General features: G+C 34.8%; 1 protein-coding gene across 1 annotated transcript in view; it reads right to left on the bottom strand.

Moving 5' to 3' along the window:
* The window catches only part of LOC143066838 (uncharacterized), a 265,369-nt gene that overhangs the window by 188,956 nt on the left and 62,244 nt on the right, over nucleotides 1-14,169 (bottom strand). The window lies entirely within an intron of this gene.

The raw sequence follows: 14,169 nt of genomic DNA, 5'->3' as shown, positions 1-14,169 counted from the left end.
AATGGGTCTTCATTGGAGCGAGAAACTCCCTTACCCGTAGGCGTCCTCCAGCTAGTCCCTTTAAACATATGTATACTAGTACAGTGATAACTCCGAATTATACACAAGAAACTAAAACAAAAATCATACAAGACTAACAAAGGCCAGAGGCTCCTGACTTGAGACAGGAGCAAAATTGCGGCGGGGTTAAACATGTTTATGAGATCTCAACCCTCCCCCTATACCTCTAGCCAATGTAGAAAAGTTAACGCATAACAATACGCACATTAAAATTCAGTTCAAGAGAAGTCCGAGTCCAATGTCAGAACATGAAACAAAAGAAAATAGATAAAATGACAATTATGATACATAAATAACAGCAGACTACTAGCAGTTAACTGACATGCCAGCTCCGGACCTCAATCAAACTGATTAAAAGATTATGTTTTCATCATATGAATATTAGGCATTAATGATATGTGTCGTAATGACCATTAGAGGGGTTACGGAGGACCTAATGTCCAAAATACGCGTGAAAATTAAGAAATAGCCAATCTTGAATAATGAAATGGATATTTTGAATAATGGAATGGACTGGTGCGACCATTTAGTCCCTTCTTATAGATATACATTATACTTCATTCGAAAGCTTATTAAGAGATGAACAAAAGGTATATAGTCGATATTTTTAGCAACGCATATTAGAGGAGTAACGAAGGAACTAAACATCGAAATACGCTTGAACATTAAGAAATAGCTTATTTTGAATAACGGTATGGACTGCTGAAAACCGTTAGCCCCTAATCTTGGCAAAATTAATACACGGAATTAAAACTTATTGATAGAGGAATTAATTTAGTTTAAACGATATGTGCCGTACTGACCATTAGAGTGGTTACGGAGTACCTAAATGCCAAAATACGCGTGAAAATGTAGAAATCGCCAATTTTGAATAATGAAATGGATATTTTGAAAAATGGAATGAATGGACTGTTGCAAGACTTTAGCCCCTAATTATAGAAATACCTTCAACCACAATCGAAAGCTTATTAAGAGAGAAACAAAATATATATAGTTGATAAGTTCCGCAACGCATATTAGAAGAGTAACGAAGGACCTAAACATCAAAATACGCTTGAACATAAAAAAATAGTTTATTTTGAATAATGGAAAGGACTGCTGCAAGTCATTAGCCCTTGATCAAGGCAAAATTAATACACGAAATTAAAGCTTATTGACAGAGGAATCAATTGATAAAATTTAGAAGGGAAACGGGAAATGTGTCAAAGCGACAACAACCCGACCATAGAGCAGACAACAGCCGAAATCCACCAATGGGTCTTCATTGGAGCGAGAAACTCCCGTACCCGTAGGCATCCTCCAGCTGGCCCTTTTAAACATATGTATACTAGTACAGTGATAATGGACGTCATACAAAACTCCGAATTATACACAAGAAACTAAAATAAAAAATCATACAAGACTAACAAAGGCCAGAGGCTCCTGACTTGAGACAGGCGCAAAATTCCGGCGGGGTTAAACATGTTTATGAGATCTCAACCCTCCCCCTATACCTCTAGCCAATGTAGAAAAGTTAACTCATAAAAATACGCACATTAAAATTCAGTTCAAGAGAAGTCCGAGTCCGATGTCAGAAGATGAAACAAAAGAAAATAAATAAAATGACAATAATACATAAATAACAGCAGACTACTAGCAGTTAACTGACATGCCAGCTCCGCACCTCAATTAAACTGATAAAAAGATTATACTTTCATCATATAAATATCAGGCATTAATGATATGTGTCGTAATGACCATTAGAGGGGTTACGGAGGACCTAATGTCCAAAATACGCGTGAAAATTAAGAAATAGCCAATCTTGAATTATGAAATGGATATTTTGAATAATGGAATGGACTGGTGCGACCATTTAGTCCCTACTTATAGATATACATTATACTTCATTCGAAAGCTTACTAAGAGATGAACAAAAGGTATATAGTCGATATTTTCAGCAACGCATATTAGAGGAGTAACGAAGGGACTAAACATCGGAATACGCTTGAACATGAAGAAATAGCTTATTTTGAATAACGGTATAGACTGCTGAAAACCGTTAGCCCCTAATCTTGGCAAAATTAATACACGGAATTAAAACTTATTGATAGTGGAATTAATTTAGTTTAAAATATATGTTCCGTACTGACAATTAGAGTGGTTTCGGAGTACCTAAATGCCAAAATACGCGTGAAAATGTAGAAATCGCCAATTTTGAAAAATGAAATGGATTTTTTGAATAATGAAATGGACTGTTGCGAGACTTTAGCCCCTAATTATAGAAATACCTTCAACCACAATCGAAAGCGTATTAAGAGAGAAACAAAATATATATAGTTGATAAGTTCCGCAACGCATATTAGAAGAGTAACGAAGGACCTAAACATCGAAATACGCTTGAACATGAAAAAATAGTTTATTTTGAAAAATGGAAAGGACTGCTGCAAGCCATTAGCCCTTAATCAAGTCAAAATTTATACACCAAATTAAAGCTTATTGGTAGAGGAATAAACGGAGTATAAACGATATGTGCGACAATGGCCATAAAAAAATCAAGAAATAGCCAATTTTGAATACGAAATGGATATTGATTTATGCAATGGACTGCTGCCACCCTTTAGCCCTTAATTATAGATATACCTTATACCTCATTCGAAAGCTTATTAAGAGAGGAAAGAAAAATATATAGTCGATATGTTTTGCAACACATATTAGAGGAGTAACGAAGGATCTCAACATCGAAATACGCTTGAACATTAAGAAATAGCTTATTTTGAATAATGAAATGGATAGCTGCAAGCCCTCAGTCTGTAATCAATGCAACAAGTATACACCAAATTAAAGCTTATTGATAGAATGATTAACTGAGTATAAACGATATCTTCTGCAACGCATATTAGAGTAGTAACGAAGGAACTAAACATCGAAATACGTTTGAACATTAAGAAATAGCTTATTTTAGATAAAGGAATTGACTGCTGCAAGCCTTTAGCCCCTAATCAAGGCAAAATTAATACACGAAATTAAAGCTTATTGATAGAGGAATCAATTGATAAAATTAAGAAAGGAAATGGGGAATGTTTCAAAGCGACAACAACCCGACCATAGAGCAGACAACAGCCGAAATCCACCAATGGGTCTTCATTGGAGCGAGAAACTCCCGTACCCGTAGGCGTCCTTCAGCTGGCCCCTTAAAACATATGTATACTGGTACAGTGATAATGGGCGTCATACTAAACTCCGAATTATACACAAGAAACTAAAATAAAAAATCATACAAGACTAACAAAGGCAAGAGGCTCCTGACTTGAGGCAGGCGCAAAATTGCGGCGGGGTTAAACATGTTTATGAGATCTCAACCCTCCCCCTATACCTCTAGCCAATGTAGAAAAGTAAACGCATAAAAATGCGCACATTAAAATTCAGTTCAAGAGAAGTCCGAGTCCGATGTTAGAAGATGAAACAAAAGAAAATAAATAAAATGACAATAATACATAAATAACAGCAGACGACTAGCAGTTAACTGACATGCCAGCTCCGGATCTCAATTAAACTGATAAAAAGATTATGTTTTCATCATATGAATATCAGGCATTAATGATATGTGTCGTAATGACCATGAGAGGGGTTACGGAGGACCTAATGTCCAAAATACGCGTGAAAATTAAGAAATAGCCAATCTTGAATAAGGAAATGGATATTTTGAATAATGGAATGGACTGGTGCGACCATTTAGTCCCTACTTATAGATATACATTATACTTCATTCGAAAGCTTATTAAGAGATGAACAAAAGGTATATAGTCGATATTTTCAGCAACGCATATTAGAGGAGTAACGAAGGGACTAAACATCGGAATACGCTTGAACATGAAGAAATAGCTTATTTTGAATAACGGTATAGACTGCTGAAAACCGTTAGCCCCTAATCTTGGCAAAATTAATACACGGAATTAAAACTTATTGATAGTGGAATTAATTTAGTTTAAAATATATGTTCCGTACTGACAATTAGAGTGGTTTCGGAGTACCTAAATGCCAAAATACGCGTGAAAATGTAGAAATCGCCAATTTTGAAAAATGAAATGGATTTTTTGAATAATGAAATGGACTGTTGCGAGACTTTAGCCCCTAATTATAGAAATACCTTCAACCACAATCGAAAGCGTATTAAGAGAGAAACAAAATATATATAGTTGATAAGTTCCGCAACGCATATTAGAAGAGTAACGAAGGACCTAAACATCGAAATACGCTTGAACATGAAAAAATAGTTTATTTTGAAAAATGGAAAGGACTGCTGCAAGCCATTAGCCCTTAATCAAGTCAAAATTTATACACCAAATTAAAGCTTATTGGTAGAGGAATAAACGGAGTATAAACGATATGTGCGACAATGGCCATAAAAAAATCAAGAAATAGCCAATTTTGAATACGAAATGGATATTGATTTATGCAATGGACTGCTGCCACCCTTTAGCCCTTAATTATAGATATACCTTATACCTCATTCGAAAGCTTATTAAGAGAGGAAAGAAAAATATATAGTCGATATGTTTTGCAACACATATTAGAGGAGTAACTAAGGATCTCAACATCGAAATACGCTTGAACATTAAGAAATAGCTTATTTTGAATAATGAAATGGATAGCTGCAAGCCCTCAGTCTGTAATCAATGCAACAAGTATACACCAAATTAAAGCTTATTGATAGAATAATTAACTGAGTATAAACGATATCTTCTGCAACGCATATTAGAGTAGTAACGAAGGAACTAAACATCGAAATACGTTTGAACATTAAGAAATAGCTTATTTTAGATAAAGGAATTGACTGCTGCAAGCCTTTAGCCCCTTATCAAGGCAAAATTAATACACGAAATTAAAGCTTATTGATAGAGGAATCAATTGATAAAATTAAGAAAGGAAATGGGGAATGTGTCAAAGCGACAACAACCCGACCATAGAGCAGACAACAGCCGAAATCCACCAATGGGTCTTCATTGGAGCGAGAAACTCCCGTACCCGTAGGCGTCCTTCAGCTGGCCCCTTAAAACATATGTATACTGGTACAGTGATAATGGGCGTCATACTAAACTCCGAATTATACACAAGAAACTAAAATAAAAAATCATACAAGACTAACAAAGGCAAGAGGCTCCTGACTTGAGACAGGCGCAAAATTGCGGCGGGGTTAAACATGTTTATGAGATCTCAACCCTCCCCCTATACCTCTAGCCAATGTAGAAAAGTAAACGCATAAAAATGCGCACATTAAAATTCAGTTCAAGAGAAGTCCGAGTCCGATGTCAGAAGATGAAACAAAAGAAAATAAATAAAATGACAATAATACATAAATAACAGCAGACGACTAGCAGTTAACTAACATGCCAGCTCCGGATCTCAATTAAACTGATAAAAAGATTATGTTTTCATCATATGAATATCAGGCATTAATGATATGTGTCGTAATGACCATGAGAGGGGTTACGGAGGACCTAATGTCCAAAATACGCGTGAAAATTAAGAAATAGCTAATCTTGAATAAGGAAATGGATATTTTGAATAATGGAATGGACTGGTGCGACCGTTTAGTCCCTACTTATAGATATACATTATACTTCATTCGAAAGCTTATTAAGAGATGAACAAAAGGTATATAGTCGATGTTTTCAGCAACGCATATTAGAGGAATAACGAAGGAACTAAACATCGGAATACGCTTGAACATTAAGAAATAGCTTATTTTGAATAACGGAATGGAATGTTGCAAGCCGTTAGCCCCTTATCAAGGAATAATTAATACAACAAATTAAAGCTTATTGATAGAGGAATAAAATGAGTATTAATGATATGTGCCGTAATGACCATTAGAGGAGTTACGGAGGACCTAATGTCAAAAATACGCATGCAAATTAGGAAATTGCCAATCTTGAATTATGAAATGGATATTTTGAATAATGGAACGGACTTTGCGAGACTTTTGTCCCTAATCATAAATATACATTATAATATATTCGAAAGCTTATTTAGAGATGAACAAAAGGTATATAGTCGATATGTTCAGCAACGCATATTAGAGGAGTAACGAAGGAATTAAACATCAAAATACGTTTGAACATTAAGAAATAGCTTATTTTGAATAACGGAATGGACTGCTGTAAGCCGTTAGCCCCTTATTTTGGCAAAATTAATACACGAAATTGAAGCCTATTGATAGAGGAATAAATTTAGTTGAAATAATATGTGCCGTACTGACCATTAGAGTGGTTACGGAGTACCTAAATGCCAAAATAGTCGTGAAAATGTAGAAATCGCCAATTTTGAATAATGAAATGGATATTTTGAATAATAGAATGGACTGTTGCGAGACTTTAGCCCCTAATTATAGAAATACCTTCAACCACAATCGAAAGCTTATTAAGAGAGAAACAAAATATATATAGTTGATAAGTTCCGCAACGCATATTAGAAGAGTAACGAAGGACCTAAACATCGAAATACGCTTGAACATAAAAAAAATAGTTTATTTTGATATAATGGAAAGGACTGCTGCAAGTCATTAGCCCTTAATCAAGGCAAAATTTATACACCAAATTAAAGCTTATTGGTAGAAGAATAAGCGGAGTATAAACGATATGTGCGACAATGGCCATAAGAAAATCAAGAAATAGCCAATCTTGAATATGAAATGGATATTGCTTTATGGGATGGACTGCTGCCACCAATTAGCCTGAAGTATAGATATACCTTATACCTCATTCGAAAGCTTATTAAGAGAGGAAAGAAAGATATATAGTCGATATGTTCTGCAACACATATTAGAGGTGTAACGAAGGATCTCAACATCGAAATACGCTTGAACATTAAGAAATAGATTATTTTGAATAATGAAATGGATTGCTGCAAGCCCTCAGACTGTTATCAATGCAGCAAGTATACACCAAATTAAAGCTTATTGATAAAACAATTAACTGATTATAAACGATATGTTCTGCAACGCATATTAGAGGAGTAACGAAGGAACTAAACATCGAAATACGCTTGAACATTAAGAAATAGCTTATTTTGAATAACGGAATGAACTGCTGCAAGCCGTTAGTCCATAATGTAGGCAAAACTAATACACTAAATTAAAGCTTATTAATAGATGAATAATTTTAGTTGAAACGATATGTGCCGTATTGACATTAAGGGGTTACGTAGTACCTAAATGCCAAAATACGCGTGAAAATTTAGAAATAGCCAATTTTGAATAATAAAATGAATATTTTGAATAATGGAATGGACTGTTGCGAGACTTTAGCCCCTAATTATAGATATACCTTCAACCTCATTCGAAAGCTTATTAAGAGAGAAACAAAATATATATAGTTGATAAGTTCCGCAACGCATTTTAGAAGAGTAACGAAGGACCTAAACATCGAAATACACTTGATTTATGGAATGGACTGCTGCCACCATTTAGCCCCTAATTATTGATATACCTTATACCTCATTTGAAAGCTTATTAAGAGAGGAAAACAAGATAAATAGTCGATATGTTCAGCAACACATATTAGAGGAGTAATGAAGGATCTAAACATCGAAATACGCTCGAACATTAAGAAATAGCTTATTTTAAATAATGAAATGGACTGATGCAAGGCCTAGGCCTTTAATCAAGGCAAACTGTATACAAATTAAAGCTTATTGATAGAGGAATAAACTGAGGATAAACGATATGTTCTGCAACGCATATTAGAGGAGTACAGAAGGAACAAAACATCGAAATACATTTGAACATTAAGAAATAGCTTATTTTGAATAACGGAATGGATTGTTCTAAGCCGTTTGCCCCTAATCAAGACAAAATTAATACACCAAATGAGAGCTTATTGGTAATGGAATAAACTGAGTATAAACGATATGTGCAGCATTGACTATTAGAGGGGTTACGGAGGACCTAAATGCCAAAATACGCGTGAAAATTAAGAAATTTTGAATAATGAAATGAATAATTTGAAAAATGGAATGAACTGCTGCGACCTTTTAGCTCTAATTATAGATATACCCTATATCTCATTCGAAAGCTTTTTAACAGAGGAACAAAAGGTATACAGTCGATATAGTCCGCAACGCATATAAGAGGAATCCTGAAATTACTCCCAACACTTGAAACTTTAGTTATAAAATCAAAATCATTGTCTCTAATTTCACAAAATCGACATCGTTGAAACACGGACCGCGAAGAGGACCCCAAAATGAACTGGTTTGGAAACAGAAATATTCATATTACTGCTTGCACAACGTGGAATTGGGGTAACAGGACAAGTACAAAAAAGCAAACATTTATTTGTATGTACCTGTTATTTATACAATAGTTAGCTAATTGCAGGATTCATTTTTATACCCCACGCAACGAAGTTGCGGATGGTATAATGTTTTTGACCCGTCCGTCCGTCCGTCAGTCCTGTTTCTTGTCATCGCAACTCCTCTCAAACCAAACAACAGAATGTCATGAAACCTTTTTAGATGAAAAGGGCATATTATGTAGTTGTGCATATCGTCAGGAAATTACGATTCAACATTTTTCTAGGAGTTACGCCCCTTTGAACTTATTTGCTTCAATGTACTACTGCAACAGTTTGTCATCGCAACTCCTCTAAAACTACACTACAGAATTTCATGAAACCTTTTTAGATAATAAGGACATACTATTAGATGTGCATATCGTCAGGAAATTACGATTCAATTTTTTTTCTAGGAGTTACGCCCCTTTGAACTTATTTACTTAAATGTACTACTGCAACAGTTTGTCATCGCAATTCCTCTGAAACTACACAACAGAATTTCATGAAACCTTTTTAGATAATAAGTACATACTATTAGATGTGCATATCGTCAGGAAATTACGATTCAATTTTTTTTCTAGGAGTTACGCCCCTTTGAACTTATTTACTTAAATGTACTACTGCAACAGTTTGTCATCGCAATTCCTCTGAAACTACACAACAGAATTTCATGAAACCTTTTTAGATAATAAGTACATAATATGTAGATGTGCATATCGACAGGAAATTGTGATTCAATTTTTTTTATAGGAGTTAGGCCTCTTTGAACTTTTTCGCTTTAAGTTACTACTTCAACAATTTGTCATCTCAACTCCTCTGAAACCACACAACAAAATTTCATGAAACTTTGTAGATAATAAGGACATACTACGTAGATGTGCATATTGACAGGAAATTACGATTCATTTTTTTTTCTAGGAGTTAGGCCCTTTGAACTTATTTGTTTCAATGTACTTCTGCAACAGTTTGTCATCTCAACTCCTCTGAAACCACACAACAGTATTTCATGAAATTTTGTAGATAATAAGGACATACTACATTGTGACACAACAGCCGACAGTTTATTTTTGTGTTGATTTAGATGTAAATGTGAAAATAAAAGAAGATAAAAGATAGACTTTTTGATATATAATATTTTGATATGAGCGTCACTGATGAGTCTTATGTAGACAAAACGCGCGTCTGGCGTACAAAATTATAATCCTGGTACCTTTGATAACTATTGCTACATTTTTGTTGATAAACAAACGCCACTCCGTCAATCACGCTCGTCGTTGGGAGATGTCCGACGTGGAGCGATTTTGCTTTTTATAATTATTTTCTCATCCGTTAATTCACTGACCAATTCAGATTCACAGTCACTGTCATATGACGATTCCGTAGTTGAATCGGGAATGTCATTGTACACACGAGTTATCGGACTAAACTGGTCACCCGCTGATTGATACTTCGGCACACGATAACAGTGAAACAACAGCAGGGGTCCAGTTTATTCTCGGACTTTATCGTTGCTAAATAACTAACGGAAGTCTTCGGGAGCATCCGAATCAAATATATAGGGCCTCTAATGGGAATCCAGCAATCGAAATCCATTGACCTTGTTGTGTTGCACGACTTCTTAATCCGGTGAAAGGCTTTCAAACTATTATTTAATTAAACAGTTTAGCTACAGAATGGCAGTTTCGATTTTGTGGCCGTAATTATTTGAGTAAGGTTCATTTAATTGATCTGAGGGAAAGTTCCTTTCTTGTCATTATCGGCGATGGGGGTAACTGACCAGTTTAACGTTTCTTTACGAAAAAATCACTTTATACATGCACACAGACATGCTAATTAGTTTGTAATAACAACTCACAAGTTCATTAAACCTCAAATACCTTCGGGGATACTCTGCCACCCTGTGTTTGTTTAATTAAATCATGCAAATAATTAATTATATTTTATTGTTTTGATTGGTATTGATCGATTTTGACAGGTAATTTTTAGATACAAATTTACTAACGAGCCTTCAAAAAGCGTTCGGAATTCGGTGTTGACAGGGTTCGGTTTTTTCAGGTTAGATTAACGTTAATTAATAGGGAAATTGTGTGGGATTTTGAAAATTGTTCGGTTTAAACTGAAATTCGGTTTTATCAGGGTTCGGTTTACCCAGGTTTCACTGTATGTAGATGTGCATATTGACAGGAAATTATTAGTCATTATTTTTTCTTATACAATTTTTTTTTCTTACACTTATTCAATTTCTCCAGTGACAATGTGGGGACGTGGGGTATGTGAGCGTGCTCACTAAGGTTCTTTAATTTTATATGCTAAGACTTCATAAAGTTATCCTTAAAGTGAAAATGTCCTTAAGACCTTAGTAGTACTCCTAAAGTTGGGACCACCATTAGGACATCTCTTAAAATAAGATCGTTTCAATAACATGGCTAAGAGCAAAAAAATCTCCTACGATGGTCTTGGGACATGTCTTAGTCCTAAGACACCTTCGATGACACGACCCCAGGTCACTACAATTTAATTTATTTATCTACAATGTACGCTTGCGTTAAACAATGGAAATTAACACTGTATATTATAATTCTGTTGACTGGTAAAGAAGAATTTTACAAGCCTGTCGAAAGAAATTGTACAAGCCAATTCCGTAGAAATTATTGTATAGCGTGAAGATTGTATGTTTTCTTGTATATGTTTCGACATTTTACAGATCGTTTTCAAAACTCCATTTCATTACTCTGTAATATTTTCCACTGAACATACACAAAACACTTTTAAGGATAATTATATAAAAACCGCGCCCAATAGTCAATAGTGTCCTGGTTTTGATTCCAAAATATGTAGTCATACTTGAATGCAAATGTTTTAGCTCACCTGACCCCAGGGCTAGGTGAATAATTCTCATCATTTGTCGTGCGTTAACTTTTACAAACATAAAAAAGAAAATGTGGTATGATTGCCATGCAATGAGACAACTCTCCACAAGAAACCAAAATGACACTGAAATTAACAACTTTAGGTCACCGTACGGCCTTCAACAATTAGCAAAGCCCATAACGCATAGTCAGCTAAGAAAGACACCAAAATGACAATGTAAAAAAATGAAACACTTAAACAAAAGACACCGGTACGTCTAAACACCGCTCAGGACGTCATGAGTGCACGCAGGACATACAAACTGCACCCAGGACATGAAATATATGTTTTAGTGTGTTGTGAAGGTATGCATTCGATAGATAATATAACTCTTCATCTAATAAATTTTGTTTTGATAAAATCATTTTAACATTTTAACATTTAAGGAGTTATCGAAGTTTTCATCGGCCGTTTTTGTGAAATATGTCAGGCATGACCTAGGATTATATATATTGAATACCAATTATCAGGTTTATTTTGCCTAGCCAGTCAAGGTCGTTAAAAACTTCCATTTGTTGTTGTTTATTAGGTCATTTGGTCTTTAATAGTTAGGAGTTATTAGTGATGGTACTAACCGCATACAAGTAAGCTTGGCAAACAAACAAAATAAGATGTCTTTTGAAATATCAGAAAACAATGAAGATATATTGTTTTAGAAAAAACCCGCTAAATAAACATTTTTCTTTTTGTTTGTAATAATTGAAGACAGTCGAGAAATATGAGAAATCTACATATATAGTTTGGAAATTTTAATTCAATAGACCACTTTCGAGTTCATCCGTCACCGGAAAAAAACTCGTCAATTATACGCGCCTTTATGACGTCATTTACCAGATAGAGGGGATCGCCTGTATCCCTGCACTATTAACGTTCATCAAGCGTCTTAGTGATCGTCATTATGCAGGATAAACTAGAAATAATGCTTGTTATATAGGTACTTAATGACAATTCCGAATGACAGTAGTGCTGATTGTCAATTTTGAGAATTCAATTTGCCGAATAATTCGTACAATATAGAAGTATAGTTTTCCAACCACTCGTTCAATATTGGAATGGAAGTGACGACGCCCCTAAACGCACAAATGACGTTCACTAAAACTAGAGTTTTTGACGGAAATGCATCGAACTCGAAAGTTGTCTATTCATTTAATTTCATTAACTTAATAGAAACAAAACATATCGTTATTTAATATTTTATTTGTATGGATTTTCGTACACTATATTTTATTTCAATTTCGTGCGATGAAAATTTTAGTTTTATTCTTGCTTCAAAATTAGGAATTTTTATTATTAGATGTATTAACGACTAACTTCTTTCGATGACAGAAACCAACCCGCGTCAGCATACACTCCAAAATTAATTTTTGATGGGGGAGTGTTATGACGACAAACGCTCGAGAGCTGTAACCGAGGTGTTGAATAATGGACATTCATTTAACTGTCTCACGTTATTACTACGTCAGAAACTCGTAGACTAGTACGCCATCATCGTTGTTAGCGGGCTATCAAGCTAACCAACCTGGGCCTGAAAGTAGCCGTTGTGAAGTACAAAAGAAACATCAAAAGAGTAAACAAACCAAAAATAACTCAGCATAACCAAGATGGCCGCGCACCAAAATAGCGGCCTTCAACCTGTTGCTGATTACCAAGGATTTGTATAGTAAGTCTTACTATACAAATCCTTGTGATACCAACTGCAGAAAATATCTAAATCTCACCAATTGCCCGCGGGATGTATATCCAGTCAATGTCGTTAAACACTTCCATCATCATCATGTTAAAGCACGTACAACAAGATCAAAGCCACAAACATGATAAGCAGAAAAAAGCATTAGTATAGTCCATTTGCCAATTCCCGACCCTGTAATTAGATACCTTTTTTTTTAGTTGTCTCCATTATGAGGGACATTCATTTTTTTTTATTACAATGGAGAGCTAGCAGGAACAGCAAATTTACCTGTGCGTAATCTTAGATTTTGAAATCTTTTAATTACATTAATTTGTTGTTTAGATACATACTTACGACATCAGAAATTATTGTTAAAAACTTCCAAGTGCTCAACGAAACCTCTTTCTAAATTATTAACATCTACTTTATCAGCAATCAAAGATGGGCTTCAAAGTTATTGTGAAACTGCCTATTCTAGAGGTGGCGTGAATCAGATGTGGATACTTAAAAATTCCAAAGATCTTTTAGAGTACATACAATCTAACTCTCTTTCATATTGTAACAGTGTTAAAACATTTGACTTTTCTACTCTTTACACAAGTATTCCACATTCCAAACTAAAAGACGAAAGAGTTGGTATTACTTTGCTTCATAAAAAAGAATGGCCAACGTAGATACAAGTATCTTGTCTTAGGGAGGGATAAATCATACTTTGTAAAGAATCACTCTGATTCAGACAAAAAATTCTCTGAAACCGATATTATCAAGATGCTTGATTTCTTGATTGACAACATATTTGTAACGTTTGGAGGACGTGTTTTTCAACAGACTGTCGGCATCCCAATGGGAACAAACTGTGTCCCTCTACTTGCCGACTTGTTTCTTTATTATTTTGAAGCTGACTTCATGCAGGAACTTCTTAGGAAGAAAGATAAGAAGTTAGCAATATCCTTTAACTCTACTTTCCGCTATATAGATGACGTTCTTTCACTAAACAATTCAAAATTTGGTGACTATGTGGAACGCATCTATCCCATCAAATTGGAGATAAAGGATACTACAGATACAGTTAAGTCGGCTTCATATCTTGACTTACATCTAGAAATTGACAATGAGGGTCGGTTGAAAACAAAACTTTACGACAAAAGAGATGATTTCAGCTTTCCAATTGTGAACTTTCCATTTCTAAGTAGCAACATTCCAGCAGCACCTGCATAC

The sequence above is a fragment of the Mytilus galloprovincialis genome, chromosome 3, assembly GCF_965363235.1.
Source record: "Mytilus galloprovincialis chromosome 3, xbMytGall1.hap1.1, whole genome shotgun sequence".
Taxonomy (NCBI): domain Eukaryota; kingdom Metazoa; phylum Mollusca; class Bivalvia; order Mytilida; family Mytilidae; genus Mytilus; species Mytilus galloprovincialis.
Note: the sequence above shows the minus strand (reverse complement) of the source record. Positions and strands in the feature narration are given on the sequence as shown.